This window comes from Ceratotherium simum, chromosome 3 (genome assembly GCF_057802395.1).
Source record: "Ceratotherium simum simum isolate JZ-2026a chromosome 3, ASM5780239v1, whole genome shotgun sequence".
In the NCBI taxonomy this organism is placed as follows: domain Eukaryota; kingdom Metazoa; phylum Chordata; class Mammalia; order Perissodactyla; family Rhinocerotidae; genus Ceratotherium; species Ceratotherium simum.
Genome location: NC_141902.1, coordinates 24,434,656 through 24,450,888, shown reverse-complemented (window position 1 = coordinate 24,450,888; position 16,233 = coordinate 24,434,656). Strand labels below are relative to the sequence as shown.

Sequence of the window (16,233 nt, the reverse complement as noted above, 5' to 3'; positions counted from 1 at the left end):
AAAATGTGGATGGTAGTACTACCCCATGTACTTGGTTTAAGAATTATATATATGAAGTTATAAAAAAAAATTGGTACAGCCATTATGAAAAACAGTATGGAAGTTCTTCAAAATATTAAAAATAGAACCAACGTATGATCCAGCTATTCCATTTCTGGGTATATATCCAATGGAAATGAAATCACTATCTTGAAGAGATATCTGCACTCCCATGTTCGTTGCTGCATTATTTCCAATAGCCAAGATATGGAAACAGCCTAAGTATCCATCCACAGATGAATGGATAAAGAAAATGTGGTATATATACACAACGGAATATGATTCAGCCTTAAAAAAGAAGGAAATCTTGTTATTGCGACGACATGGATGAACTTGGAGGACATTATGCTAAGTAAAATAAGCCAAACACAGAAAGACAAATACTGCATGATTTCACTTGTATGTGGAATCTAAAAAAGTCAAACTTTTGGAAGCAGAGAGTAGAGTGGTGGTTACTAGCAGCTGGGGTGGGGGAAATGTTCAAAGGGTACAAAGTTTCAGGTATGCAGGATGAATAAGTTCTTGCGATCTAATGCACCGCATGACGACTACAGTCACAGTACTGTATTGTGTATAGTCATGCATGCTTAACGATGGGGATACATTCTGAGAAATGTGTCATTAGGCAATTTCATCATTACACAAACCTAGATGGTATAGCCTACCACACACCTAGGCTATATAGTACTAATCTTATGGGACCATTGTTGAATATGTGGTCCGTCATTGACCAAAATGTTGTTATGCAGTGCGTGACTATACTTGAAATTTGCTAAAAGAGTAGATCTTAATTGTCACCAAAAAGGAAGGAAGGAAGGGAGGAAGGAAGGGAGGAAGGGAGGGAGGAAGGGAGGGAGGGAGGAAGGAAAGAAGGAAGGAAGGAAAAGGTAAGTACATGAGATGATAGGTATGTTAATTAGCTTGATTTTGGTAATCGTTTCACAATGTACACATATATCAAAACATCATGTAGTATATCTTAAATACATACAGTTTTTATTTGTCAATTGTACCTCAATAAAGCTGGAAAAAAATAAAAAAAAAAGAAGAAGGTATAAGCACAGCTCCCAACAAACCGTGAATGCTCAATAAGTGGCACCTATTACCACCACTTGCCTGCTTGGCTTTCCAAACCTCTTCCAGTGCCGTCTTGTTAGAACTTCTTCCTGATTCTGACTGCTTTAATAGACTAATTCCTTTCATCTGCTGCCAGGCTGGTCTGGACTTCCTTCAAGCATCTGCAATGAGAATGGTCTTCAGGATCTGCTCCATCTCAGCGGGCCCTATCTAATAATTCTCAGCTCCTTCCATTCTAACTGTTCAGCTAGTGTTAATGGGCATGACAATGTTAATGGGAGCATGCCTCACCACAGCTCAGGAACGAACGTGCATTCCACCAATACTGATGAAGCAGCCACTTTGTAGTAGGCACAGTCCTGACTTCTGAAGTTCACAGATTACTATGGAGGGGCAGACAAACAGACAGGAAGTGACAATATAGTGTGACGGGCACTGTGACAGAGGAAGTACCAGGTGCTATGATGGAAGAAGTCATGGAGCATATAGCAAGGCCACCTAATTTGGACTGGAGATCAGGGAAGGCTCCCTGGAGGAAATGACTTTTAAGGCAAGCCTTGAAGGATGAGCTGGAGTAGGTCAAGAAAAGAAGAAGCTGGGCAGAGAGACCAGTCCAAAGGCCTGAGAGGAAGTGAAATGAATTCAGTGTGGCTAAAGTATGGGAGTAATCAGGAGAAACACCAGCAAGAGAAGAGCCTAGAAGGCAGGTGAGGGCTGGTCATGAAATATCTTATGAACCAAGTTAAGGGAGTTTGGACTTTAACCTACAGGCACCGAGTAGCCATTAATGTGTTTTAAGAGAGGGAAGAGACATGATCTGATTTTACAGAATAGGTTGTATAACCAGTCATTCTTGGGAAAAGTGACATTTAGTTTTCTGATTCATTTGTGGTCACAGGTACAGAATGAAGAGAACTGACTAGAGAAGCTGGGAATAGAGATGAGAAGGGGAAGGGGCTCACGAGAAAGGCGCCCAACAACATTTCTGTTATTCTGTAGATCCCACCTTCAAAACATCCTGCCTCCTCCCTTCTTTGCCATTCTTTCTTTAAAATCCCTAGGTAAGACCCCTTTTCATGTCCAGATAATTGCAACAGTATCTTAATTAGTCTTCCAGCTGCTCATTTACCAAATGGCTGGCAGACTCAATTTTCTAAAGTATCACTTCTTACATATCTGTCATTCACAGAAACTCCCAGGGCTCCGTGTTGTCTCTGAGACAAAGCCTGGACTCCTCTGGCTGGCATTTAAAGACACTTCATAAGCTGGCCGCAGACTGTCCCACCTTATCACTTCACAAACTCCCACCTCCAGGGCTGACTGGTCTACTAAAAGCCCCCTCACCCCAGGCTGGGCTTTCCTACCTGCCTGACTTGGTTGGGACTTTTCTTGTCTGCCCCTCTAGGCACAGCTGAGTGGCTCTTCTACGAAAGTACTTTCCAATTCAACTGGGCTGCTCCTGAAACACAAAAGCAAACAAACAAAACCTCATTGAAACTCTGCAGTACAAAAATGACACCCAAGGTCTCCTACCCAATCACATTAACTATTCTCATTTCTCCACTTCTTTCCAAGGTGTGTGTGCGTGTGTTGTTATCATATTTTTTTATATAGCTGTAGTGTATACACATAATATGTACATAAACATATTCTATCAGCGAGCATTCCATATTTCTATAATCTTAGATTTTATCATTTTTATGACTGTAGATATTCCACTAATGTCTGTAAAATGGGGGATAATAATATTGCCAACCTTATGGGTTTGTTGTGAGGATTAAATAAGTTCAGACAGAGATATTCAAACTTGACCACGCTGCAGAATCACATGGAAGTCTTGTTAAAACACAGTTTCTTAGGCCCCAGCCTCAGAGATTCTGATTCAGTAGGTTAGGGGAGGGTGCCCAAATCTGCATACCTGATGCCACTGGTTTGAGGACCACAGTCTGAAAAACACTGAGTTAATACATACAAAGTCTTCAGAATAGTGCTTGGCATATAGTAAGCACTCAATAAATGGAGCTATGGGGCTATTTATTTACCATTTCTGAGTTAAAATCTGAAAATTTACTTGTTTGATATTTAGATTGTTTATAGTTTTTATAAACATCTTTATTGAGACATAATTCATATGCTATAAAATTCACCCTTTTACAGTGAACAATTCAGTAGGTTTTTAGTATATTCAGACTTCTGTAACCATTGCCACTATCTAATTCTAGAGCATTTTCATTATCCCCAAAAGAAACCCCATACCTATTAATAGTCACCTCCAACCACCTCTTTGTAGTTTTTTGAACTTATAAATAATGTCTCTGTAAACATATACACACATGGCTTCTTTTTCTTTTGAATGATTTTGTCAGAACAAATTCCAAGAGAGAGACTCCTGAGCCAATGATTATATGAGTATTTTTATTTATAGTGTGAGGGTTAATTTTATGTGTAAACTTGACTGAGTCAAGAGGTGCCCAGATATTTGGTTAAATATGATTTCTGGTGTGTCTGTGAGGGGGTTTCCAGACGAGAATAGCATTTGAATCAGTAGACTGAGGAAAGTAGGTTGCCCTCCTACTTTAGTATGGCTGCGCATCATCCATTCTGTTGAGGGCCTGAATAGGACAAAAAGGCGGAGGAAGGGATGGATGTGGGTCTTCTCCTGCCTTCAGACTGGGACTTACACTATTGGCACCCCTGGTTTTCAGATCTTTGGACCTAAACCTATAAAACTTTTAGAAGAAAACATAGGAAAAGTTTCCAGTTAGGCAACAACTTCTTACATATGATACCAAAAGTACAATCCATAAAAGAAAAAATTGATAAACTGAACTTCATAAAAATTAAAAACTTTGTGCCTCAAAAGACACCATTAAGAAAACTAAAATCCAAGCCACAGACTGGGAGAAAATATTTACAAATCACATTTCTTTTTTTTTTTTTCCCCCAAAGCCCCAGTAGATAGTTGTATGTCATAGTTGCACATCCTTCTAGTTGCTATATGTGGGACGCGGCCTCAGCATGGCCGGAGAAGCAGTGCATCGGTGCGCGCCTGGGATCTGAACCTGGGCCGCCAGCAGCGGAGCGCATGCACTTAGCCACTAAGCCACGGGGCCGGCCCTCAAATCACATTTCTGATAAAGGATTTGTATTAAGAATATATAAAGAACTCTTACAACTCAATAATAAGACAACTGAATTTTAAAATGGTCAAAAGATTTACATAGACATTTCAACAAAGCTATACAAATGGCTAATAAGCATACGAAAAGATGCTCAAATTAAATTCCAATGAAAACCTCAACGAGATACCACTTCACACCCATTAGAATGGGTATAATAAAAAAGACAAACAATAATAAATGTCAGTAAGGATGTGGAGAAACCAAAACCTTCAAACATTGCTGGTGGGAATATAAAATGGCATAGCTACTTTGGAAAACAGTTTGAAAGTTTCTTAAAAAGTTAAACATCCATATATCAAATGATCCAGCTATCCACTTCTAGATATTGACCCAATGGAAAAGAAAGCATATAGTCACACAACGACTTGTATGAACATGTTCATAGCAGCATTATTCACAATAGCCAAAAAAGTGAAAACAATCCCAATGCTCATTATTTCATGAGTGGATAAACAAAATGTAGTATATCCACACAATGGAATATTATTCAGCAATAAAAAGAAATGAAGTACCGATACCTGCTATAACATGGATGTAACTCAAAATCATTATGTTTAGTGGAAGAAGCCAAATGAAAAACACTACATACTGTATGATTCCATTTACCTGATATGTCTAGAAAGGGAAAATCCATAAAGACACAAAGTAGTGGTTGCCTAAGGCTGGGAGTGGGCACAGTGATAAACTGCAAATGAGTGTGAGAGATTCTTTTGAGATGATGGAAATGTTCTAAACTGGATTTTGGTGAAGGTCGCACAACTCTGTAAATTAAAATCATTGAATTATACACTTAAAACGGGTAAATTTTATAGTATGTAAATTATACCTCAATAACGCTCTTTTAAAAAAACTAAAGCAATGTAAAACACTTTTCTGTAAAATATCGCTTTATTGTTTTAGTAGGATTATGTTTTATTTTAACCAATCAACATACAATATTATTGCAGTGTAGTGCACATATCAAGAGTATGTGTTGTTTCCACTATGACACATAAACACGTCAACAATCTAGTTGGTGTCAAAAGATTGATTTGTTCCAATGCTTTTTTCTCATACTGATGTAACATTATAATGTGTTTATTTGAATATTTTATGCAGATAGCACAAGTTACAGTGATATCTATGTAAATCATAAGTGGTAATTAAATTGAAATACTTATTTTAATTATTTAAAAATAAACAATTTTTTTTAGTTTAAAATGAAGCATACATACTACTGATGTAGAATCTAGTGAGGACACTTCTTTGCAAAATGTAGAGCTTGTAAGTCGCCTCTCCCATCCTCACAATAAGGAAAAAGGTGAACTGAAAATCAACAAATTTTCTTAGATTCACCAGAGAATTGGGGTCACAGGACAAACCACCACCCTGAAAACTGGACAGACAGGTGAATACAGAGAACACAGATCAGCTTACCTGAAGCAGGAGCTGCCGGAGCCAAACTGATAGGAGCACTTAAATGGGGACTTGCACAAATTGCTGGAGGCAATGTGGACTAGCCTGAGAGTTAAAAACCCCTGGGAGCTCCCACACTTTTGTGGGTTTTACTTCCAGGAGACCTACCAGGCTCTCATGGTGAAGATTGGAGAAAAATTCCCTCATGTTTAGCTGGGGGAAGATAATATAACCATTTTGAAACAAGCCCAGAGCTTTCTCCATAACAAAAGCCTACCTAGCAAGGGAAAAGCCTTCACCAAAGCCATATTTGATTTGAGGGAAGGGACATTACCCAACTTCAGCCCCCTCTAGCCTTCCTGTCTCATATAAGGAGTAAAACAACTGAGAAGCACTCGTGAAGGTCACAGCCCAAAGACACAAGTCCACTAAAATACTGATACCTAATTGTAGGATGATAGAATGCTTCCCCCCTCCCCACACCTTACCACCACAGCAACAGAACTCCTGTATAATAACATTGGATTATAGCTGAAAAAACTGCAAGGCTTGGATTCTATTTAAGAAGTTTCTAGATAAACCCAAAGACAACAGGGAAGACAAAAACAAGGATGTTAGAGGAAATTGAAATCTCTGACACCTACAGCTACAACAACACTAAACACAGCCTAACTCCTGGCCAGAGAAGCATAAAACCTCACATGAAAGACCTATCTACCTCAGTTCTTATTATCCAATACACCATGTTTGCTTTCCACAAAAAATTACAAGTCATGCTAAAAGGCAAGAAAAAACACAATTTGAGGAGACAAAGCAACATCAGAAGCAGATTCCAATATGGCAGGGATTTTGGAATTCTCAGTCTTCAAACGTACCCAGGATTTTGTTTTAATCAGGTATAGTAAGACGACAGACACAGAGACAACTGCCTTAGAAAGAAGAGTTTATCATTCACAGATCCTGAGAGGAGGGGGCATGCTGTGCCACACAGAGCCACATGGGGAAGCACCAGAGTCAGTTAGAAGGCAGAAGGAGAGGAGAAAGCCTGAGCATAAATCTTTATTGTGTCTTCTGCAGGAAAGGCAAGGCAGGGCAAGGTAAACATCTTAGGACTGGCTAGTTGAAATAATTTTAGCAGGCTCTTGGCTATAGTGGTGGTCTCAAATTGTCTGGTACCTGGTCCTGGGGTCACTTAGGGCAGAAGAAATATTGGCTTGATGTGTGAGTTAGGTAAAGGAGGTGGTTGGAGATATGGGTTTGGATTGGTTGGTTTGCATATGAAAGGTGTGCTCATAGCAAGTTGTTTGCTATCTCTAGAATTTAGCTTGCCCTGGGAGGGGCAGCCTTTCCAGGATTAGCAAGGACCCCAAGATGTCAAAGTATCATAACATACAGATAATAAAAAACATGATTAATATATTATTGGACTTGGAATTTAAAATAACTATTATTAATATGCTGAGGGCTCTAACGGAAAAAGTGGACAATATGCCAGAACAGATGGGTAATGTAAGCAGAGAGATGGAAACTCCAGAAAAAAATAAAAAGGAAATGTTAGAAGTCAAAAACATTGACAAAAATGAAAAATGCCTTTGATGGTCTTATCAGTAGACTAGACACAGCTGAAGAAACAATCAGTGAGCTTGAAGATATGTTAATAGAAACTTCCCAAACTGAAAAGAGAAAAAAGAATGGAAAAAAAAAAATGGAACAGAATATCCAAGAACTGTAGGACAATTACAAAAGTTGTAACATATGCATAAATACACAATGGGAGGGCCGGCCCTGTGGCTTGGTGGTTAAGTGCGCGCGCTGCGATGCTGGTGGCCCGGGTTCGGATCCCGGGTGCGCATCGAGGCACCACTTCTCCGTTCATCCTGGGGCCGAGTCCCGCATATAGCAACTAGAAGGATGTGCAGCTACGACATACAACTATCCACTGGGGCTTTGGGGGGAAAAAAAAAAAAAAATACACAATGGGAATACCAGAAAGAGAAGAAAAGGAAAGGAGCAGAATAAATATTTGAAGTAATAATGGCTGAGAATTTTCCCAAATTAATGATAGAAACCAAACCAAACCAGAAACGCAGGAAGATTAGAGAACACCAAGCAGAATAAATACCAAAAAAATTGACACTTACACTTATAATATTCAAACTGCAAAAACCAAAGACAAAGAGAAAATCTTGAAAGAAGTCAGAGAAAAAAACTTACCTATAGAGGAAGGGATAGGAATTACAGCAAACTTCTTGTCAGAAACCACACAAGCAAGAAGAGAGTGAAGTGAAATATTTAAAGCATTGAAAGAAAAAAAAGTGACTAAAATTTTTAATCTAGTGAAATTATCCTTCAAAAGTAAAGGAGAAATAAAGACTTTCTCAGACAAACAAAATCAAGGGAATCTGTCACCAGCAGACCTGCCTTGAAAGAAAGTTAAAAGAAGTTCTTCAGACAGAAAGAAAATGATACAAGTCAGAAACTTGGATTTTTGTAAAGAAAGGAGGACCATCAGAGAAGGAATAAATGAAGTTAAAATAAAATCTTTATTTTTCTTATTCCTATCTGATCTAATAGATAACTGTTCAAAATAATAATAGCAACAATGTATTGGGTGATTATAGCACATGGCTAAGTGGGGAAAAGAATGGCAGCAATATTATAAGGGATTTAAGGGAGGAATTGCAAATACTCTGTTATAAGGTGCCTGCACTACCCGTGAAGCAGCAGTGTTATCTGAAAGTGGACTTAGATTAGTTCTAAATGTATACCACAAACTCTAGGGCAACCACTAAAAAAAAATTTTTTTGAGAAGTAAAATTGATATACTTAAGAGAAGAGAGAAAATAGAATCATGTAAAATGCTCAATTAAAACCAGAGAAGGCAGAGCCAGCCCAGATGGCCTAGTGGTTAAAGTTTGGTGCACTCCACTTTGGTGGCCTGGGTTTGGTTCCTGGGCACAGAACCACACCACTTGTCTGTCAGTAGTCATACTGTGGTGGCGGCTCACATAGAAGAACTAGAAGAACTTAAAACTAGAATATATAGCTATGTACTGGGGCTTTGGGGAGGAAAAAAACCAAAAAAAAAAAAAACAAAAACAAAAACCAAAAACACAAAAAAACCCAGAGAAGGCAGATAAAGAGGGAGGAAGAATTAAAAAAAAAATAAAGAAAGAACAAGTGCAATGAATACAAAACGGTTACAAACATGGTAGATATTAATTCAAAATATCAATAATCACTTTAAATGTGAATGTTCTAAACACACCAACTAAAAGACAGAGACTTCAGAGTGGATAAAAAAACAAGACCGAGGGCCGGCCCCGTGGCTTAGCGGTTAAGTGCGCCCGCTCTGCTACTGGCGGCCCGGGTTCAGATCCCGGGCATGCACTGACACACGGCTTGTCCAGCCATGCTGAGGCCACGTCCTACATACAGCAACTAGAAGGATGTGCAACTATGTCATACAACTATCTACTGGGGCTTTGGGGAAAAAAAAGGAGGAGGATTGGCAATAGATGTTAGCTCAGAGCCGGTCTTCCTCAGCAAAAAGAGGAGGATTAGCATGGATGTTAGCTCAGGGCTGATCATCCTCACAAAAAACAAACAAACGAACAAACAAGACCCAACTATATGATATCTACAAGAAATACACTTTAAATATAAAGACAGATATATTAAAAATAAAAAGGCGGAGAAAAATATACCATACTAACACTAATCAAAAGGAATGTGGAGTAGCTATATTAATTTCAGACAAAGAAGACTTCAAAGCAAGGAAAATTATCAGGGATAAAGAGGCGCATTACATAATAATAAAGGGGTCAATTCTCTAAGAAGATACAATAATCCTTAGTGAGTATATATCTAACAACAGAGCATCAAAATACATAAGGCAAAACCTGATAGAAGTGCAAGGAGAAATAGATGAGATGAATCCACTGTTATTGCTGAAGACTTCGATATCCCTCTATTAGTAAATAACAGATCCAATAGGCAGAAAATCAGTAAGGATATAGTTGAACTGAACAGTACCATCAATCAACTAGATCTCATTGACATCTATAGAATATCTCATCTAAGAACAGCTGAACACATTCTTCTCAAGCTTGTGTATGGAACATTCACCAAGATAGACCACATTCTGGGCCATAAAACACACCTATTCAAATTTAAAAGAATAGGCATTATACAAAACATGTTCTTAGACCACAGTGGAATTAAACTAGGAATCAATAACAGAAAGATAACTGGAGAATCAAAATTTGGAGATGGATTACAGAATAAGTCTCAAGAAACAGTTTAAAAATATTTTGAATTAAATGAAAATACAACATCAAAATTTGTGGGCTATAGAATATTTAATTCAAAAAATATTTTGAATTAAATGAAAATACACCCTATCAAAATTTGTGGGATGTAGAATGTAGTGGACATTCAGAAGACTACCACAGAAACAGTAAAGAAAAAAGTATGTTGCAAATCTCACCATGCATGGCAATAGTGATTTGTAACTGCAAAGCAAAGCCAAAAAAATAGCTGTTGTGCAAGAACAATTTTAAGATAATAAAATGGACAACATTAAGAGGCATTTTCTTTTTTTTTTTTTTAATAATTTTATTTATTTATTTTTTTCCCCCAAAGCCCCAGTAGATAGTTGTATGTCATAGCTGCACCTCCTTCTAGTTGCTGTATGTGGGACTCGGCCTCAGCACAGCCGGAGAAGCGGTGCATCGGTGCGCGCCTGGGATCCGAACCCAGGCCGCCAGCAGCAGAGCGCGCTCACTTAACCGCTAAGCCACGGGCCGGCCCTAAGAGGCATTTTCAACAAATACATCGTGACTTTGATAAGAAGTTTCCCCTCAACAGTCAAAAAGAATTTATGAAATTAGTCTCCTGAAATCAAAACTAAATGTCTAAAAATTTAAAAAATTTCTTTAACACAATCTGAGCTTGTAACTTTATCCAGCTATAAAATGGCTTATATTCTTGCACAAAAAAGAAAACCATTTGTAGATGGAGATGTGGTAAAAGAATCTATTATTTCAGTTATGGAAATTTTAACAGAAAACTATGAGGAAAGGCTAAAAAAAAAAGATAATTTTAAAAAACGGAAAGATCTTCAATTTAAGCTACCAAACAGTTGCCCATAGAATTCAAGACATTTCTAACAATATCAGAATTCAATTGATTCAAAATTTCAAAAATTGCAAGTACTTTTCTTTAGCTTTAGATGAGTCACACAATATAAAAGACACTGCCCAATTAATACTTGTGGTTTTTTTGAGTATGTGTGTCTCAAAGACTTCTAAATTTATAAAGAAATGTTGTCAATTTGTGCCCCTCCACCCCCATCAAACTCATGGCATATAAGAATTTCGGCTAGGTATGAAAAACTTAGTTTCTATCAAAATGGAAGGTGCTCCTGCCATGTTAGGTTAAAAGCCTGAATTTATTGGAATTTTAAAACAAGAGACTGATGTTTCCCTTATTGCTTTAGCTCACCATATGACACATTTAAAATATTTGTGTTCAGTTTTCCAAAGCAGACTCTATGAAAATGTCATGGATATAGTTGTTAAAAATTGTTTGGCATTCTCCAACTGATTCTATGAGGCCAGTATACCAAAACTAGTCAAAGACATCACAGGAAAAGAAAAATAAAGAGCAATATTTCTTATGAATATAGCTCTAAAGATCCTCAACAAAATACTAGCCAACTGAATCCAGCAACATATAAAAAGGATTGTATGCCATGACCAAAAGGGACTTATCCCAGGAATACAAGGCTGGTTTAACATCTGAAAATCGATGTAATATACCATATCAACAGAATGGAGGACAAAAATCACACCATCATCTCAACAGACGCAGTAAAAGCTTTTGACAAAATCCAACACTCTTTCATGATAATAACACTCAACAAGCTAGAAATAGAGGCGAACTTCTTCAGCCTCACAAAGGGCATTTGTTGAAACCCCACAGCTAACATGATACTTAATAGTGAAAGACTCAATGCTTTCACCATAATATCAAGAACAGGATGCCCGCTCTTGCTACTTCGATTCAACACTCTACTGAAGTCAGGGCAATTAGGCAAGAAAATGAAATCAAAGACATCTGGATTGGAAAGGAAGAAGTAAAACTATCTCTGTAGATGACATGATCTTATACACAGAAAATTCTAAGGAATCCACTAAAAAATAATTTGAACTAATAAATGAATTTAGCAAAGTTGCGGGGTACAAGATTAATATGTAAAAATCAATTGTATTTGTATACACTAGCGATGAACAACCTAAAAATGAAATTAAGACTACAACTCCATTTACAATATGGTCTGTAGTGAGCTGACTAATGGCCATCCACAGATACCAGGTCCTAATCCCTGGAACCTGTAAATGTTATAAGGAATAAGGGTCTTTGCAGATGTGGTTTAATTAAGGATCCAGAGGTAGAGAAGTTATTATGGACTATCCAGGTGGGCCTTAAATCCAATTTCAAGTACCCTCATAAAACAGAGGCAGAGAAGATTTGACACACACAGAAGTGGGGGCAATGTGACCAAGGAGGCTGGAGCTACCAGCTTTGAAGAGGCTAGGAATGGACTATCCCCTAGAGCCTCCAGAGGGAGTGTGTCCCTGCCAACACCTTGATTTCAGACCAGTGAAACTAATTTCAAACTTCTGGTTCCCTAAACAGTGAGACAACAAATTTCTTTTGTTTTAAGCCACCAAGTTTGTGGTAATTTGTAAAAGCAGCCATAGGAAACTAATATAGCATCAAAAAGAATAAAAATCTTAAGAATGAATTTACAAAAGAAGTGCAAAACTTATACTCTTAAAACTAGAAAATATTGTTGAAAGAAATTTTAAAAGACCTAAACAAAAAGCAAGTGCTTTATGGATCAGAAAGTACTCTTGGATCAGAAGGCTTAATATTGTTAAGATAGCAATACTCTCCAAACTGATCTACAGATTCAACGAAATCCCTATCAAAATTCCAGCTGGCTTTTTTGCAGAAATTGACAAACTGATCCTAAAATTCATATTGAAATGCAAGGGACCCAGAATAGCCAAACAATTTTGATAAAGAACAAAATCAAGGGCTCACACTTCCCAATTTCACAACTTATTACAAAGCTATATTAATCAAGATGGTATAGTACTGGTATAAGGACAGACATATGGATCAATGGAATAGAATTGAGGGTTCCAATTTCTCCACATCCTTGTCCACGTTTGTTATGATCCATCTTAATTATAGCCACCTTAGTGAGTATGAAGTCGTTTCTTGTTGTGATTTTGATTTGAATTTCCCTAATTCAATAAAATAAACCCATACATTTATGGTCAATTGATTTTCAAAAAGGGTGCCAAGACAATTCAATGGGGAAAGAATAGTTTCTTCAACAAATGACGCAGGGACAACTGGATATTAAAAAGCAAAAGAATTAAGGTGGGCCCCTACATCACACCATACACAAAAATTAACTTAACATGGATCACAGACCTAAATGTAGGAGCGAAACTCTTAGTAGAAAACGTAAGCATAAATCTTTATGCTCTTGTATTAGGCAATGGTTTCTTAGGTATGACACCTAAAACATAAGCAATCAAAGAAAAATTAGATAAATTGGACTTCATCAATATTAAAAATTTTGTGCATCAACTGATACAAATAATACACATCAAGCACGTTAAAAGACAACCCACAGAATGGGAGAAAATATTTGCAAATCATATATCTGATAAAGGACTTATATCCAGAATATGTAAAGAACTCTTACAACCAATAACAAAAAGACAAATAACCCAATTAAAAAATGGGTAAATGAGGAGCCAGTGGCGTGGCGTAGTGGTTAAGTTCACGCACTCTGCTTCAGCAGGGTTAATGGGTTTGGATCCCGGGCGCGGACCTACACACCACTTATCATGCCATGCTGTGGCAGGCGTCCCACGTATAAAAAAAGTAGAGGAAGATGGCACGGATGTTAGCCCAGAGCCAATCTTCCTTAGCAAAAAGAGGAAGATTGGCAACAGACGTTAGCTCAGGGCTAATCTTCCTCACCAAAAAAAAAAAGGGGGCAAATGATCTGAATAGACATTTCTTCAAAGAAGATATACAAATGACCCATAAGCACATGAAAAGATGTTCAATATCATTAGCCATTAGGGAAATTCAAATCAAAATCACAACAATAAACGACTTCATACTCACTAAGGTGGCTATAATTAAGATGGATCATAACAAATGTGGACAAGGATGTGGAGAAATTGGAACCCTCATTCATTGCTGGTGGGAATGTAAAATGGTGCATCCTCTTGGGAAAGCAGTCTGGCAGTTCCTCAAATGGTTAAACACACAGTTTCCATATGACCCAGCAACTCCACTCCTAGGTATATACCCAAGAGAAATGAAAACATATTTCTCCACAAAAACTTGTATACAAATGTTCATAGCAGCACTATTCATAATTGCCAAAAAGTGGAAACAACCCAAATGTCCACCAACCAATGAATGCATAAATAAAATGTGGTATATCCATAAAAGGAAATATTATTAAGCAATAAAAAGGAATAAAGAATTGATACATGCTACAACATACATGAACCTCGAAAACATTATGCTAAGTGAAAGCAGCCAATCACAAAAGACCATATATTGTATGATTCCATTTTCATGAAATGTCCAGAATAGGCAAATGGATAGGGACACAAGGATTAGTAGTTACCTAGGGCTGGGGGTGGGGGTGAAGGGAAGAAGGGGAGTAATTGCTAATGGATAAATGTTTTAGGGAGTGATAAAAGTGTTCTAAAATTGACTGCGGTGATATTTGCACAACTCAGTGAATACACTAAAAATCATTGAATTATATTCTTTAAATGGGAATTGTATGGTATGTGTATTAAATCTCAATAAAGCTGTCAAAAATTTTGCTCAGTATATATGTGCAAATGTCATGAATGATTGCCAGTTTATGGAATTGTTGAAATTATACAGAAAACAATAAATTTAATCATCTAATGTTCTTTGCCAATACTTGTTGGTTCAGTCTTTATAGAGTTTTACAAAGATTTACTGTACCATTAATTCCAAGATTTTCTTGTAACAAAAGGAACGGTTGACAAGTATTTAGTAATCCAAAACAAAACAAGGCAGTATAATTTGTTTTCTCGCCAGAATCATAATGCATATGAACAGACTAAATTTCAAGTTTCAAGGAAAGGAAAAGCTTATTTGTGACCTAACTAGACAAGTATGAGAATTTATGTTGACATGGAAACTTTTCATATACAAACCTTGATAAATGGCACAAAAACTATTGGTTAATTGACTGAGTAGGTTGTCAAGGCACCCTGAACTTACATGCTCGGCCTGAAGCAGCAAATCAACCTTAGAGGCGTGGGGATTGAATACCCCCTTCCTTCTTTCTGAGCTCAGCAAAAGATTTAGAGACCAGTTTTTTTCCCCCACTCCGGCTCCCTTAATTCCAGAAGACGGCTCCAAGTCAGGAGATGAGATTTCTAGTCCTAGGTCGGCTCTGCAGGTGCGGGGCAAATTCAAGACCATCATCCGCCCTTGCAGTGTTTACCTCCTAAGGCAGATGATGGAACGATTAATATCCATCCAACTTACTTCACCAGCCTGTGAGAAACAGGAGTGAGCTGACATATTTTAAAGTATGAGAAAATATGAGGCCGGGTATCATGAAACATGCACAGACTGGGTTTGAACCAAGTTCTGCCGCGGACCCATGACCAGGAGCAAGTCACATAAATCTGAACTGGTTTCCTCATTTGTAAAGCGTACTCCCTTTGATGTCCCCACACTGGTAGGAGTGAGGAGCGCTGGGGCGGCATCCGGGGGTCTTTCCGCAGCGCCCCCCGGTGCGCACGTTGACGGCGAGTGTTCTGGTCGTCCGTTTCTAAACCCTGGCTCTGGGCTTCTCTGGCCCAACTCTCTTACTTACAGATGAAAAAAACTTACAGATGAAAAACAGACAGAGTGGTCACACATGAGTGCTGTCACAAAATCGATCCAAAGGCCTCAGGGGTCTAAAAGAAATCCCGAGCGGGCCACGTCGGAGCAGCAGGCAGCAACTTCTGCTCCGCAACGTGGACACCTCAAAACAAAGCTGAAGCCCGTCACCTAGTGGCCGGTTCCGGCCACGCAAGGGAAACGTCGTGAAAACGGCTCTGGATATTGCGGCATCCAGGAGCCAATACGCTCTCAGTTCGCTCAGCTAACTCCTTTCTTCCATTGGGCTCTTTTAACTGTCAATCAATCATTTGCCCCGTTTTTATTGGTTTAGCTTCAATCAGTCTACTCAATCTACTAATCACATGCTTCTTTCCAAGAGCATCTTTACGTCATTAGATCGCCTACTAAATCTGACGAATTTAGCCAGTTCTTCTATTCCATTGGCTGGACCCGGCCCCTCCTCTTGTACATCCTGTTTGGGGCGGAAGTGAGAGAGCCCCTATTCCTATTGGCTTAGATTTGCAAGCGGCGGTTGTCTATCAAGACAACGTTAGCT

At 38.2% G+C, this 16,233-nt stretch overlaps 1 long non-coding RNA gene across 1 annotated transcript; it reads right to left on the bottom strand.

Annotated features, from left to right (window-relative positions):
• Positions 1 to 1,134: 1,134 nt before the first annotated feature.
• LOC147917456 (uncharacterized) lies at positions 1,135 to 15,829 on the bottom strand. The gene is made up of 3 exons (XR_015551709.1): positions 15,684 to 15,829; positions 2,481 to 2,575; positions 1,135 to 1,277 (listed from the first exon to the last, which is right to left on the bottom strand). It is a non-coding gene; the product is annotated as an uncharacterized LOC147917456 (long non-coding RNA).
• Between the last annotated feature and the right edge of the window lie 404 nt (positions 15,830 to 16,233).